Below are 15,557 nucleotides of genomic sequence, written 5' to 3' on the forward strand. Positions count from 1 at the left end.
ACACCCTAGCCACAGCACTTTACAGTTGGGAGCGATCTCAAAGGTAGGGAGCTGTTCCCGGAGATGCAGGGGATTTGAGCTCCACATTAGGCACACCAGCCCTTAGATCCAGCACAAGAGAGACGAGATCTCGGGCCGGCCCCATGGCTCGGTGGTTAAGTGCGCGCGCTCCGATGCCGGTGGCCCCGGGGTTTGGATCCCGGCGTGCAGCGAGGAACCACTTCTCCGTCCATCCTGAGGCCGAGTCCCACATACAGCAACTAGATGGATGTGCAGCTATGACATACAACTATCTACTGGGGCTTTGGGGGGAAAAAATAAATAAATAAAATCTTTAAAAAAAAAAAAAAAAGACGAGATCTCAAAATACCTGGCTTTGAAAACCAACAGGGAATATATCAGAAAACTACAGAACTTCAGGGAAAGAAAAACCTGCTCTTAAAAGGCCCAGGCACAGACTCACTCAACCCAGAAAACAGCACAAAAACACCAGATAGAAAAGTGCATAGTCCATTGGTAAAAGAGACTCACTTAGTCAGCTTGGAGCACATTCTGGAGAGGCAGGAGGTGGCTGGGCCCATTTCCTAGGGACTGAGACACTAGCGGCAGCCATTACTGTGACCTTGTTCAGCCATGCTGACACAGATGCTGGCAGGTGCCATTGGAATTCTTCCTCTAGCCTGTTAGTGCAGGGACCTGCCCTGCCTAATAGAGCACTGGAGGCAATTGAGAGCAACCAGGCAGCACAGGCAGCTGGTCTCAGGGACCAGCCCCGCCCACCAGCAAACATGCAGCAGACTTGCACCATTGGGCCTTGCAAAGAGCCACAAAGGGGATCTGCCCCGCCTACCAACGTGCCTGAAACAGTTGCATGCCGCTGCGCTGAGGGACTGCCCCACCCATCAGTGCACCTGAAGGCAGCCGGACTGCCGGGCTGCAGAGCCAGTCCACGCCAGAGGCCTGCCCCACCCAAGAGCAAGCTAGTAACAGCTGCATGCCATGCAGTTAGCCTCACTGGAAGCCTGCCCTGCACCAGCACACCCAAGGCAGCTGATCGCTGCCACTCTCAGACCATACAGCCAGTCACACCAGGGGTCTGCAGCAGTCGTGCACACGTGGGCCTAACAATCAGATACATTGGGGGCCTGATGTGTTCACCAGCAAACCGCAGTAGTTGGGTGCTCCCAGACCTCGCAGTCAGCCATGCTGGGGGCTTATCCCACCCAATAACAAGCCAGTAGCAGCCAGACATGGCCAGGCCTCACACCCAGCCAACCTGAGGGCCAGCCCAGCCTACTTGCATACCTGCAGCAATAGCAGCTCTGCAACAACAGAAAGGCACACATAGCCCACAGAGGCGAGACCCCTGGAGCATATGGCATAGGTGACAAGAGGGGAGCATGCTGCTGGGCCCCATAAGACATCTCCTACATAAGCCTACATTTCTAAGATCAGAAGAGAAAGCTGATCTACTCATACATGGACATAAGCACAGAGAAGTAGGCAAAATGAGGAGACAAAAGAATATGTTCCAAACAAAAGAACAGGACAAACCCTCAGAAAAAGAACTAAATGAAACAGAGAAAAACAATCTACCTGATAAAGAGTACAAACTAATGGTCATAAGGATGCTCACTGAACTGGGGAGAAAAATAGATGAACACAGTGAGAACTTCAACAAATAGTTGGAAAACACAAAGAAGAACGAATCAGAGCTGAAGAATACAATAAATGGAAATAAAAAAATTCACTAGAGGGAATCAACAGCAGGGTAGATGACAAAGAACAGATCAATGATCTGGATGACAGAGCAGAGAAAATCACCCAAGCTGAACAGAAAAAAGAATTAAAAAGAACAAGGACAGTCTAAGGGACCTCTTGGACAACATCAAGCATATAGAGTATTAAACATATAGAAGACTATAGAGCATCACACAAGATGAACCCAAAGAGGTCCACGCCAAGAAAAATTATAATTAAAACGTCAAGAATTAAAGATAAAGAGAGAATTCTAAAAGCTGCAGGAAAAAAGCAACAAGTTACACACAAAGGAAACCCATAAGGTTATCAGCTGACTTCAGCAGAAACCTTACAGGCTACAAGGGAGTGGCATGATATATTCAAAGTGCTGAAAGGAAAAAACCTACAACCAAGAATACTCTACTCAGCAAGGTTATCATTCAGAATGGAAGGAGAGAGAAAAAGTTTTCCAGACAACAAAAACTAAAGGAGTTCATCACCACTAAACCAGCCTTACAAAAAATGTTAAAGGGACTTATTTAAGTGGAAAAGAAAAGCCCACAAATAGGAATAAGAAAATTATCAAAGAAAAAATATTATTGGTAAAGCAAATATATAGTAAAGGTAGTGGATCAACCACCTATAAAGCTAGTATGAAGGTCAAAAGACAAAAGTATTAAAATCATCTTATCTACGATAAGAGGTTAAGGGATATATAAAATTAAAAGAGGTAAAATATGATGTCAAAAACATGAATTGTAGGGGCGGGGAGAGTAAAAGCATAGGGCTTCTAGTATGAGGTTGAACTTAAGAGACCATCAACTTAATACAATTGCTATTTACATAGGTTATTATATATGAACATCATGGTAACCACACACCAAAAACTTATAGTAACACAAAAAATAGAGAAGGGAATCCAAAATAACACCAAAGAAAGTATTCAAATCACAAGGGAAAAGAGCATGAGAAGAAGAAAGAACTACAAAAACATCCAGGAAAAAAGTAACAAAATGGTAATAAGTCCATACTTATCAATAGTTATTTTAAATGTAAATGGACTAAACGCTCCAATCAAAAGACACAAGGTGGCTGAACGGATTAAAAAAACAAGACCCACATATATGCTGCATACAAGAGACACATTTCAGACCTAAAGACATGCACAGACTGAAAGTGAAGGGATGGAAGAAGATATTCCATGCAAATGGAAATGAAAAGAAAGCTGGCGCAGTAATACTTATATCAGACAAAATAGACTTTAAAACAATAATTGTAACAAGAGACAAAGAAGGGCATTACATAATGAGAAAGGAAATAATCCAAAGAGGACATAAGACGTGTAAATATCTATGTGCTCAACACAGGAGTATCCAAATTTTAACAGACATAATAGGAGAAATTGACAGTAACACAATAATAGCAGGAAACTTTAATACCCCATTTACATCAATGGATAGATCATTCAGGCAGAAGACAATAAGGAAAAATTGGCCTTAAATGACACATTAGACCAGATGGACTTAATAGATATATATAGAACACACCATCCAAAAACTGAAGAATACACATTCTTTTCTAATGCACATGGAACATTCTCCAGGATAGATCATGTTAGGCCACAAAACAAGTCTCAATAAATTTAAGAAGACTGAAGTCATATCAAGCATCTTTTACGATCACAATGGTATGAAACTAGAAATCAACTATAAAAAGAAACTGGAAAAGTCAAATATATGTGGAGATTTTTTTAAAATGCTACTGAAAAACTACTGGGTCAATGAAGAAATCAAAGGAGAAATCAAAAAATATCTGGAGACAAATGAAAATGAAAATCCAACATACCAAAATCTATGGAATACAACAAAAATAGTACTAAGAGGGAAGTTTATAACAATATACGCCTACCTTAAGAAACGAGAAAAAATTTCAAGTAAACAATTTAAGAGTACACTTGGAGGAACTGGAAAAAAGAACAACAAACAAAGCCCAAAATCAGTAGAAGGAAGGAAATAATAAAAATCAGAGTGGAAATACATGAAATAGAGACTAAAGAAACAATAGAAAAAAAAATTGAAACTAAGAGCTGGTTCTTTGAAAAGATAAACAAAATTGAAAAACCTTTAGCTAGACTAACCAAGAAAAAGAAAAAAGAGATAAGGCTCAAATAAATAAAATCAGAAATGAAAGAGGAGAAATTACAATGGAGACCACAGAAATACAAAGGATTATAAGAGAATACTAAAAAAGCTATAGGCTAACAAATTGGATAATATAGAAGAAATGGATACATCTTTAGAATTATACAACCTTCCAAAACCAAATCAAGAAGAAATAGAGAATCTGAATAGACCAATCACTAGTATGGAGATTGAAACAGTAATCAAAAACCTCCCAGAAAACAAAAGTCCAGGACCAGATGGCTTCCCTGATGAATTCTTCCAAACATTCAAAGAAGATTTAATACCTATCCTTCTCAAACTCTTTAAAAACACTGAAGAGGAGGGAATGCTTCCGAACTCATTTTATGAGGCAAATATTACCCCAATACCAAAACCAGACGAGGATATACAAAAAAAGAAAATTACAGGCCAATATTGCTGATAAACATAGACGTAAAAATTCTCAACAAAATATTAGCAAATGGAACATAACAATACATTAAAAGGATCAAACACCACAATCAAGTGGGTTTTATTCCAGGGATGGAAGGATGGTTCAACATCTACAAACCAATCAACATGATACAGCACATTTTCAAAATGAAGAATAAAAATCACATGATCATCTCAATAGATGCAGAGAAAACATTCAAAAAGATTCACCATCCATTTATGATAAAGACTGAATAAAATAGGTATGAAAGAAGGCACCTCAACATAATAAAGGCCATGTATGACAAACCTACAGCCGCTATCATACTCAATGGTGAAAAATTGAAAGCTATCCCTCTAAGACCAGGAAGAAGACAAGAATGCCCACTGTCATTACTCTTATTCAACATAGTGTTGGTAGTCCTAGCCAGAGCCACAGCCTATACAAAGGGATCCATATGGGAAAGGAAGAAGTAAAACTGTCACTATTTACAGATGACATGATTTTATACATAGAAAACCCTAAGGAATCCACCAAAAAAATATTAGAAATAATAAATGAATGCAGTAAAGTTGCAGGGTAAAAAATTAACATATACAAATCAGTTGCTTTTCTATAAACAAAGAAGAAAATAGCAGAAAGAGAAATCAAGAATACAATCCCACTTACAATCGTAACAAAAAGAATAAAATACCTAGGAATAAATTTAACCAAGGAGGTGAAAGACCTGTACACTGAAAACTATAAAACATTGTTGAAAGAAATCAAAAAGACACAAAGAAATGGAAAGATATTCCATGCTCACGGATTGGAAGAATTAATATAGTTAAAATGTTCACACTACCTAAAGCAATCTACAGATTCAATGCAATCCCCATCAAAGTCCAATGACATTTTTCATGGAAATAGAACGAAGAATCCTAAAATTTACATGGAACAACAAAAGACCCCAAATAGCCAAAGCTATCCTGAGGAAAAAAGAACAAAGCTGGAGGCATCACACTCCTTGCTTTCAAAGTATACTACAAAGTTGTAGTAATCAAAACAGCATGGTAACTGAAGCAAAAACAGACACACAGATCAATGGAACAGAATTGAGAGCCCAGAGAAACCCACACATTTATGGACAGCTAATTTTTGACAATGGGGCCAAGAATATAGAATGGAGAAAGGGAAGTCTACTCAGTAAACGGTGTCAGGAAAACTGGACAGCCACATGCCAAAAGAATGAAAATAGACCATTATTTTATACCATACATAAAAATTAACTCAAAATGGATTAAAGACTTGAATGTAAGACCTGAAAATATAAAACTCCTAGAAGAAAACATAAGCAATATACTCTTTGACATAAGTTTTAGCAGTATCTTTTTGAATGTCTCCTCAGGCAAGGGAAACAAAAGAAAAAACAATTGGGACTACATCAAACTAAAAAGCTTCTGCATGGCAAAAGAAACCATTAACAAAAAGAAAAGACAACCTACCAATTGAAAGAAAATATTTGCAAATCATATACCTGATAAGGGGTTACTATCTAAAATATATAAAGAATGCATACAACTCAAAAACAAAAAAAAAAACAAAGCTCAATTAAAAAATGGGCAGAGGATCTGAAATATTTCCATAGAAAATATATAGATGGCCAACAGGCACATGAAAAGATGTTCAACATCACTAATTACTGGGGAAATGCAAATCAAAACCACAATGAGATATCACCTCACACCTATCAAAATGGCTATTATTAAAAAGACAAGAAATAACAAGTGCTGGAGAGGACATGGAGAAGAGGGAACCCTCATACACTGCTGGTGGGAATGTAAACTGGTACAGCCACTATGGAAAATGGTATGGAGATTCCTCCAAAAATTAAACACAGAACTACATATGACCCAGCAATTCCACTTCTGCTACTTATCCAAAGAACACAAAAACACTATTCAAAAAGATAAATGCATTCCTATGTTCATTGCAGCATTATTCGCAATAACCAAGACTTGGAAACAACCTAAGTGCCCATCAACGGATGAATGGATAAAGAAGATGTGGTATATACACACAATGGAATATTACTCAGCCATAAAAAGATGAAATCTTGCCATCGGTGACAACATGGATGCACCTTGAGGGTATTACGCTAAATAAAGTCAGTCAGACAGAGAAAGATAATTACTATATGATTTCACTCATATGTGGAAGATAAAACAACAACAACAAACAAACACATAGCTACAGAGAACAGATTGGTGGTTACCCGAGGGAAGGGGGGGTGGGGGGAGGGTGAAAGGGGTAAAAGGGCATATTTGCATGGTGATGGATGGCAACCAGACTTTTGGTGGGGAATATGATGTAATCTATACAGAAGTCAAAACATAATGATGTACACCTGAAATTTATATAATGTTATAAACCAATGTGACCTCAATTAAAAAATTTTTAAAAAGGAAATTGCAAATTAAGACAAGGCATCATTTTACACCTATTAGCATGGCAAAAATCAGAAAGCTGGATAATTCCAGTGTTGGCAGAAATGTGAACTGCTACTAGGAACGTAAACCGGTACAGCCATTCCAGCAAATGAGTATCTATAGCCTGTATGAGTCAGCAATCTAACTTCCAGATGTACATCCTCTCCCAGGAGGGATACACTCTATGTATATCACAAAGTGACCTGCTTGAGGATGTGCATCACAGCGTCATCCATGGCAGTGGGGAGCTGGAGGGTAAGCAAAATGTGGTAGATATGCTCTGAGATTCTACGCAGTAATTAGAAATAACAAGCCAGAAGTATACATGGCAACATGCTTACATCAAGAGAAACAGAAAGGGATGTACAGAATATCATTATGTATATTTAAAACAGATGCTCACAAAACTACACACATTTTTCAAGGCCACATACAAATAGAAGCCTATACACATTGAACACAACAGAACAGAGTGGGCAGAGAAATGAGAGTGGGGAACGAGGATAAAAGGGAATTAATGAGTAAATAGCAAGAAGCCCAGCTCTGACCAGTGATGACATGCCATGAACTGAGAAGTGTGATTAACTCAGCCCCTACATCTGAGGTCCTACACCTCCCCCGCACATACACGCAGATCAACAATATCATTTCACCCATACGACAAATATGGGTGTACTGGATGAGAACTGGAAGGTAACAGAAACATGAAAATAGTTAATTCACATGGGATTTATCTGACTTCTAAATATTTCCTTTATATTATTTAAAATTAAAAACCAAGAAAAAAAAGTAATAGATGCTGCCATTAGAGTTCTTTTCTAGTCATTTGTATGTTCAATCAGATCCATTCATAAAACCAGAGAGACCCTGAAAATCCCTCCAGATTATAAAAAGTGACCTCCTTACCTTCAGGTGGCCACATCTAAATTACATCAGGAAGATGAGACTACTGCTTATGTTTTTTAGATCTCCAGATTCTGTAGATCGGGAGATTCTACACAGCCTATTGAAAAACCCAATCATCGTATTTTACAACTCTTATGATCTAACTGGTGTTCAACTCCTTTTAATATCTCAGCTCCACTGTCTTCTTCCTACACTCCTGCCCTTCTCATTGTTACCATTAACAGCTGTCATTTTAAGTCCTCTTGCTTTGAAAAGTCTTTTCACCTCTTTTTGTAGGTACTTCCCATTTCTACAGCCTAAGCTTCCTCTTCCCATCTGTGGCAGCTTCTGGTCCACGCCATTCTATAAGCTGTGCCTAATTATCTCTGGTCCCAATGGGAGCGCTGTGATAAACCACCAAATTGTGAGCTTCCACATTGCTCAGCTGCAAAGGAAAAACAGGTGCTGGCTGAACCTTTCAGGATAAACTTAACGGTGTATCCTGAATTAGTACAAAAATTAAAATTACTTTCCTTTGGGGCCTGCCCCCAGCTTAGCGGTTAAGTGCGCGCGCTCCGCTACTGGTGGCCTGGGTTCGGATCCCGGGCACGCACCGACACACCGCTTGTCAGGCCATGCTGAGGCCACGTCCCACATATAGCAACTAGAAGGATGTGCAACTATGATACACAACTATCTACTGGGGCTTTGGGGGAAAAAAAAAAAAAGGAGGAGGATTGGCAACAGATGTTAGCTCAGGGCTGGTCTTCCTCAGCAAAAAGAGGAGGATTAGCACGGATGTTAGCTCAAGGCTGACCTTCCTCACACACAAAAAAAAGAGTTACTTTCCTTTGGCACAGGTAGGTAGGCCAGAAAAATGTTCAACATGGTAATATTACTAAAAGAAAAGAAAAAGCCTTTCCTCCAGAGTCTAAGCTTTTGAAATTCTTGAGGTAAGGACCATGATGTACCTACCCATCTTTGAATGTCTTGTGCCTTAATATGATGTCCAGTATATAAGCTTGAATGAACTTCCCAATATAGATCAGTGAGCCTGACAAGTTTGACTGTGGGCAACATTTTCACTGATAGAACATCACACCAGAAAAACAATAGGAACCTATCAAAGTCACAAACTGAACACTATGCTTTACAATTGACTCAATTTAGAGAGCAGTAATTGGCACATTCTAAGACCTGTCTTCACGTCATTATAGCACAAGGTAAGGTGTCACATTGCTTCCTAAATATTTTTTTGCAGTAAGTTTTAAAGGTGGCCAACTATGTGTCTCATCAATAAGTGAAGTCCTGTATACCTTACCTACACAGGTTCTGCAGCACATGGTCCACAAAGCACTGGAGGAGCTTCTGGCCCTGGAGAGAGCTGGGAAGAGACCAGAGCTGCCTCGGGAAAGGGCTCCTCTGCTGCGCTTCAGGAGGTGCTCCACCTCCAGCGTTTCAAGCGAGGCCCCAGGACCATCTCCAAGGGAGGGACTGTCTCCCAATGACACTGACACCTCATTTTCCAGCTCCAGGCCTCCTCAGACCTTTATACCTGCCCAAATTCTGACCCTCTTGCTCATGGGAACCTGAAGCAAATGATGTAAAAGTATGTACCGCCAGAGGCGGAAGCTGGCCAGGTGTTCCTCAGAAAACACTCAGAGCATAGCAATTGAACCTCCTACCTGCCCCACCTCTGAAAAGAAGTCTTCAAATTTGGTTGTTCCCAGTGCAATAAGGAAGTGACTGTGACAAAACTGACCAAAACCCTGGAGGAATGAAAGACAGACCCTTTAGCCTAGCCCATCTCATTGCTCATAAATCCTGGAGGTGGGGGCTGAAATGGGGAAGAGGGAATATGTGTTGACCTCAGCCCAGGTGGATCTGGTGCTCTGCGCACGCGTCCAGCCTCCTCCTCACCCCAACCGAGGGCCAGGAGTGTCTGCAACACAAGGCTCTCGGCCCCGCATCTGAGGAGAGCCTAGATACGAGCTGATTGAAAGAAGACTCCTCTCGTGCCGCCTCTGGGGTTAAAAGAGGCTGATGTTCAGGAGTATGTCTGGGGCCTGGACAGGCATGAAGGCTCGATGTGAAAGAATCCTTTGCAGTGGTGATCTGGGATGTCTTGGATATGGTTACAACTGCCAAGGTGTGAATAAATTTTAAGAGAAGATCTGAGGTTTAGGATAGAACCTAAGGAAGGATTCGATGTGGGGAGCGACAGTAAGTGTAGCTGATGGAGGTGGTGGAATTAAATGGACAGGAAAATGAGGAGTGTAACATCACCAAGTCCTGAGGTGAAAAGTGGAGAGATCTCAAGACAGATGGTGTTAACTCTATCAGGAAGGTAAGGATAAGGTCATTCACTAAAATATAATGAGGTGAAGACAGGACTGGGGGCTTAAGAGGTTGTGAAATTTGGAAGAGTTATACAGCAAAGATAAGGTTTCAATAATGCGAATATTGAAAGAAGCAATAAGAGTTCACCCAGGGGTGGGGTCTCAACACCAGGGTGACAGACCACGTGAGGAGGAAGCAAACACCCTGCTGTAACGGCTACGTGTGGGTTTACGACGCACAAGCAGGGCCGTGGTGGGTGGGGCACTGAGATTCTGGAGTTAGGAGAATGGCATGATGGATTCGTTTCCTATTGCTACTGTAACAAACTGCCACAAATTTAGTAGCTCAAAACAAACACAAATTCATTATCTTACAGTTCTGTAGGTTCCAAGTGGGACATGAGTCTCACTGGGCTAAAAATCAAGCTTCCCTCTAGAAGCTCTAGAAGATGATCAGCTTCCTTGCTTTTTCCAACTCCTGGAAGTAGGCTGCTTTCCTTGGCTCAAGATCCCTTCCTCCATCTGCAAGGCCAGCAACAGCAAGCCGAGTGCTCTCGTGCTGCCAGATCTCTAGTTCGCTCTCTTCTGCTACCTGCTCACACTTTTAAGGATCCACGTGTTTCTATTAGGCCCACCTGGATAATCCAGGATGCTCTCCGCTGAGTAACAACCTTAATTTATAATAATATAATCTATAACCTTAATCCGCCTTTGCTGTGAAATATAACAGGTTTTGGAAATTAGGACATGGACATCTTTGGGGTGGGGGGCATTATTCTGCTTTCCACCGATGGAGAACAGGTTTATGGGAAAAGACAAGAAAAGCGGTTCAGACTCAAAGACAGAATTTTTGAGGATTGAAGTAGTGATCTCGGATGTGAGTGTCCTGGGTTTAGGTAGGTGGTGTAAGGAATGCAGCACTGGTTAGATGTTCTGATTCTGAGAAAAACCAGCAAGAACGAGACAATACCAATGTCTTTCAAACCTGAGACCACTGGGGACTGGCGAAGTCAGGACAGAGGACAATATTCATTATTGTACTTGAAAACAGAAATGAGACATCTGTGAATTCTCTGGATCTTGATTCCATAATCTCTACACAGATACCGGAAGGATAGAAAAAATAGTATGTAGCCTTTTTTTCTGTTATCAATTATCTGAACAAGCACAAACAGAATTTTGAAAATTATCAGGTTTTCAAATTACATCAGGACCAATTCTGCACTGGCCTTACACTTACTCGGGGTGTGTGTGTCCCTTTCTTCCCCTGCTCCCTTGAACAATCAATTCTCCCCCCTCCTTCTGTCTCTATCATGAGACCATCTGCACAGGGTACACGAGGCTGACAGCATAGGACCCTCAGTACCTTGTCTAAAGAAGGAGGATGGTTTCCATGGCATCCAAATGAGGGGATTCAGAGAGGCAAAAATTGTCTATGTCTCTCTAGATCTTTCTAAGAAAGGGGCACCCTGGGGCCGACCCCGTGGCTTAGCGGTTAAGTGCGCAAGCTCCGCTACTGGCGACCCAGGTTCTGATCCCGGGCACACACCGACGCACCGCTTGTCTGGCCATGCTGAGGCCGCGTCCCACATACAGCAACTAGAAGGATGTGCAGCTATGACATACAACTATCTACTGGAGTTTTGGGGGAAAAAAATAAAAAATAAAAAATAAAAAAAGAAAGGGGCACCCTGATTTATAAACAGGAGAATCTGTTTCCAATGACAGGCACATCCCTATACTGGGAACTGGTGCATTTGGCTATGACAGTTTGATGACATTAACTATAAAATCAGGTCATGTCCCATCTCATGTCACCAAACATTTTTCTGATAATAAATGCTATTATTAATAATAATGCAGTCAACATAATAGCAATTTGAGCAGAGTTGGGTGTTAAAAGAATTATGAACCATAAGCAAAAAGGTTTCATTCCAGAAATACAGGAGTGATATAACACTAATATGAAAGATGATTATAAATTGTTTAAAGGAGAAAAACCAGGGGCCGGCCCGGTGGCGCAAGCGGTTAAGTGCGCGCGCTCCGCTGCGGCGGCCCGGGGTTCGCTGGTTCGGATCCCGGGTGCGCACCGACGCACTGCTTGGTAAGCCATGCTGTGGCGGCGTCCCATATAAAGTGGAGGAAGATAGGCACAGATGTTAGCCCAGGGCCGTCTTCCTCAGCGAAAAAAGAGGAGGATTGGCGGATGTTAGCTCAGGGCTGATCTCCTCACAAAAAAAAAAAAAAAAAAAAAAAAAAAGGAGAAAAACCAAAAAAAAAAAAAAAAGGAGAAAAACCATATCTGATCATTTTGATACATGCTAAAAAAGTATTTGATGAAATTACACAGCCATTATTATATTTTAAAAAAGAATACAATAAAAATCCAACCTTTAGAAAACTAAGAATAGGAGTGAGCTTCCTTAACATGAAGAATTTTTAGTTACTCTTCAATACTCATTAGAAATATGCTCCTAAAAAAGCAATGGAATCCTCAAGGGTGTGTATCAAAAGCAATTTCTCCATAAGAATGGAAACTGAATGACGTCATGAGATCACCTCCAGGTCTGTGGGGGCTTGTTAATTACTGGTGAGGCCCCCACCCCGGCTAGAGAAGAAAGATTCCAGAGTGTGCAGTGGGAGAGATGCCCATAGGCACTGTGTGAGCTCCACCCCATTCCTTTTATTTCTGTTGTTCTGCGGGAGACAAGTGCCTAAGAGCAATTCCAACAAAGCTTTTAAGGCTTCTGGGCATACCATTTCCCACTTCAGTGAATTACAACAAAGAGGCTACCCTTATGTGATGCAAGGCTAAACCACAAGTATTTAAGGTCATAAAAATAAACTTTGTAGTGAGATGAAAGCAGAAACACTACAAACATAATGGGGACCCCCCCAGGATGAAGAGGGAATCCTTGCCATCCATTGGGGGCCACCTTTCACAGCGCAGCAAGGTGACACCTGTGCAGAATGCACTCCAGGTGCCCACTTGTTCACCAATGGTCTCTTTAGAAATTAAGCACTATTCTAAACCTCCTAAAGCATACCTGAGTAAAGTGAGATGAGTTTTTACATCAGAAACCGAAAGCAAATATTAACACAAACCAATATAAATATAAGAATTCCTGCTATCATGGTTTATACTCAACTTTGTTCTGGAATCTCTAGTCAAGCAATAGATAAAAAGAGTTTTAAATACTGAAAAGAAAGAAATGAAAATTTGATTATTAGTGGACGAATTAATTGTCTACCTAAAGAACCAACATCATAAAAACATCCAGAAATCATAAAGTTGTTCAGTAAAGTGGCCAGATATAATAGTCTTTTATACTTGTGATAAAAATGTATCTGGATGGGGCCTGCCCGGTGGCATAGTGGTTAAGTTCATGTGCTCCGCTGTGGTGGCCCGGGGTTTGAGCATTCGGATCCTGGGCGCAGACCTACACATTGCTCATCAAGCCATGCTGTGGTGGCGTCCCACACACAAAACAGGAAGATTGGCACAGATGTTAGCTCAGGGACAATCTTCCTCAAGCAAAAAGAGGAAGATGGGCAACAGATGTTAGCTTAGGGCCAAATTTCCTCACCAAAAAAAAAAAAGAAAATATTTGGCAAAGTCTCAGGCATATGGTATCAAACTAGAAAATATATAGGAATAAATATAACAAGATAATAGCAAGATGTATATAAAGAAAATTAAGAAAGTTTACCGAAGTATATAAATGGAAGCTTGAATAAAGAGAGGTACATATAATGTTCCAAAATAGGAAATCCCATTCTTGTAAATATTTCACTTTCTCTTCAAATTAATGTTTAAATTAAATGCAATTTAAATAAAAAATAAAAAAAATTTTGGAGGAAAACATGCCAAATTGATAACTAGGTTTATCTAGAAGCATAAATACATAGGACTATGTAAAATTATTTTTATGAGAGAAATGAGGTTAAGAACACTGCATTGATGTTAAAATGCATGATTACAAAGCCATAGCAATTAAAACATTGTGGCGAGGGCCGGCCTCGTGGCTTGGCAGTTGAGCCCGTGCACTCCGCTACTGGCGGCCCAGGTTCGGATCCTGGGCGCGCACTGACGCACTGCCTCTCCGGCCATGCTGAGGCCTCGTCCCACATACAGCAACTAGAAGGATGTGCAGCTATGACATACAACTATCTACTGGGGCTTTGGGGGAAAAATAAAAAACAAACAAACAAAAAAACATTGTGGTGAAATATGTAAAATCAGAACTGTATGGAAGGAATTTAATGTAAAATAAAAGGGCCTTTATAAACCAGTAAGAAAAGGCTGGCTTTCCCCATAAATGTCATCTAACTTCACATTAGAGGGGAGACCTTGGCATCACACAGACTGAATGAGAGTCCTGGTCTGGCCTTGCCTCACTGTGTGACCTTGGACAAGTGACTTGACTTAATCCAAGACAGTTTCCCAGCGTGTAAATGGGGATGCCACCTGGACTCCCACAGTGAGTTACCGTAAGGATTAGATAAGGCAATTCGATTCAGGTAAAGAACTCCACAATGTGCAAAACAAGGACTCAGGAAGCCTCGTGGGTTATTATTAAATGATATTGGGTGAACATTGGCTAAGATTTGGAGAAAAATCCAGATCACTCTCAAATCAATGAACATGGATTAAAGATTTAACAGTAAAAAATAAAGCCATAAATGCCTTTGAAGAAAATATAGGACTTTTATTTGCTGAAAGAAATAATGTCTTCTCTATCAGCGATGCACACTTCTCAAATTATTGGCCTACGTCAAGAGGGCAATTAAAATATTCAATATTATTTAGCATTTTAAGGGCCTTTATAAACCAGTAAGAAAAGGCTTCTGGAATACCTGAATCATAAGGTGTCACAATAAAATTTTAAAAAGCTGTGTCACAAGGAGCCTACGTCTCCCGAGTATGGAGAGGGCGTGGATGTGGGGAAGAATGAACTCTGTACTCAATATGACTGCACGTTTTATCCTCTGTTGACAGAAAGGGAAACGTCACGCAGATGCTATTTTCCTTCCTTCAAGCACATCACACCCAATCTAGTCCTTGACTAAAATGAGTCACATGGAAGTAAAATCTAGAATGCAGGAAGGACAGGGGAGTTATCCATCACGGAACTTTACCTCAGAGCCTAATACCGCCCTCAGCACAGAGCAGGCCCTCAAGTGTTTGTGGAATGAATGAACTAATCTCCCTCTGCATCTGAGGAAACAGATTATTTTGGGTGTTCTGGCAGCATTTGACTTAGTCATAAAGCCAGCGAATGTTTTGAATGTAACTACATATATGACTAAGTCAAGTAGTTAAGCCCAGAGAGAAATTTCAACCTTATCATCATTCATATTATAGCTCAGGGGAAGAGGAAACCCCATGTATAGTCAACTTTTTCTTCCTTATTAAGAAACAACAATGTTCTTGGGGCAGTGGAGAAGACACTACAATGTTATTTAACTTGTGCCTTATTTTTCTCCCAGAGTTGACTGGAGGGGAAGCAGAATGACATACGAAGACTTC

At 40.6% G+C, this 15,557-nt stretch overlaps 1 protein-coding gene across 4 annotated transcripts in view; it reads right to left on the reverse strand.

The window, feature by feature from the left end:
* NCOA7 (nuclear receptor coactivator 7) overlaps positions 1-15,557 on the reverse strand; it is a 149,857-nt gene that overhangs the window by 64,361 nt on the left and 69,939 nt on the right. The window contains exon 1 of one of the 4 annotated variants that reach the window (XM_058566353.1): positions 532-630. The exons of the other annotated variants lie outside the window; for them this stretch is intronic. The gene's annotated coding sequence lies outside the window, so the exon portion shown is untranslated. Of the gene's footprint in view, positions 1-531; positions 631-15,557 lie in introns of those variants that run through there. 4 annotated transcript variants of the gene reach the window in all.

This window comes from Diceros bicornis, chromosome 23, assembly GCF_020826845.1.
Source record: "Diceros bicornis minor isolate mBicDic1 chromosome 23, mDicBic1.mat.cur, whole genome shotgun sequence".
Taxonomy (NCBI): domain Eukaryota; kingdom Metazoa; phylum Chordata; class Mammalia; order Perissodactyla; family Rhinocerotidae; genus Diceros; species Diceros bicornis.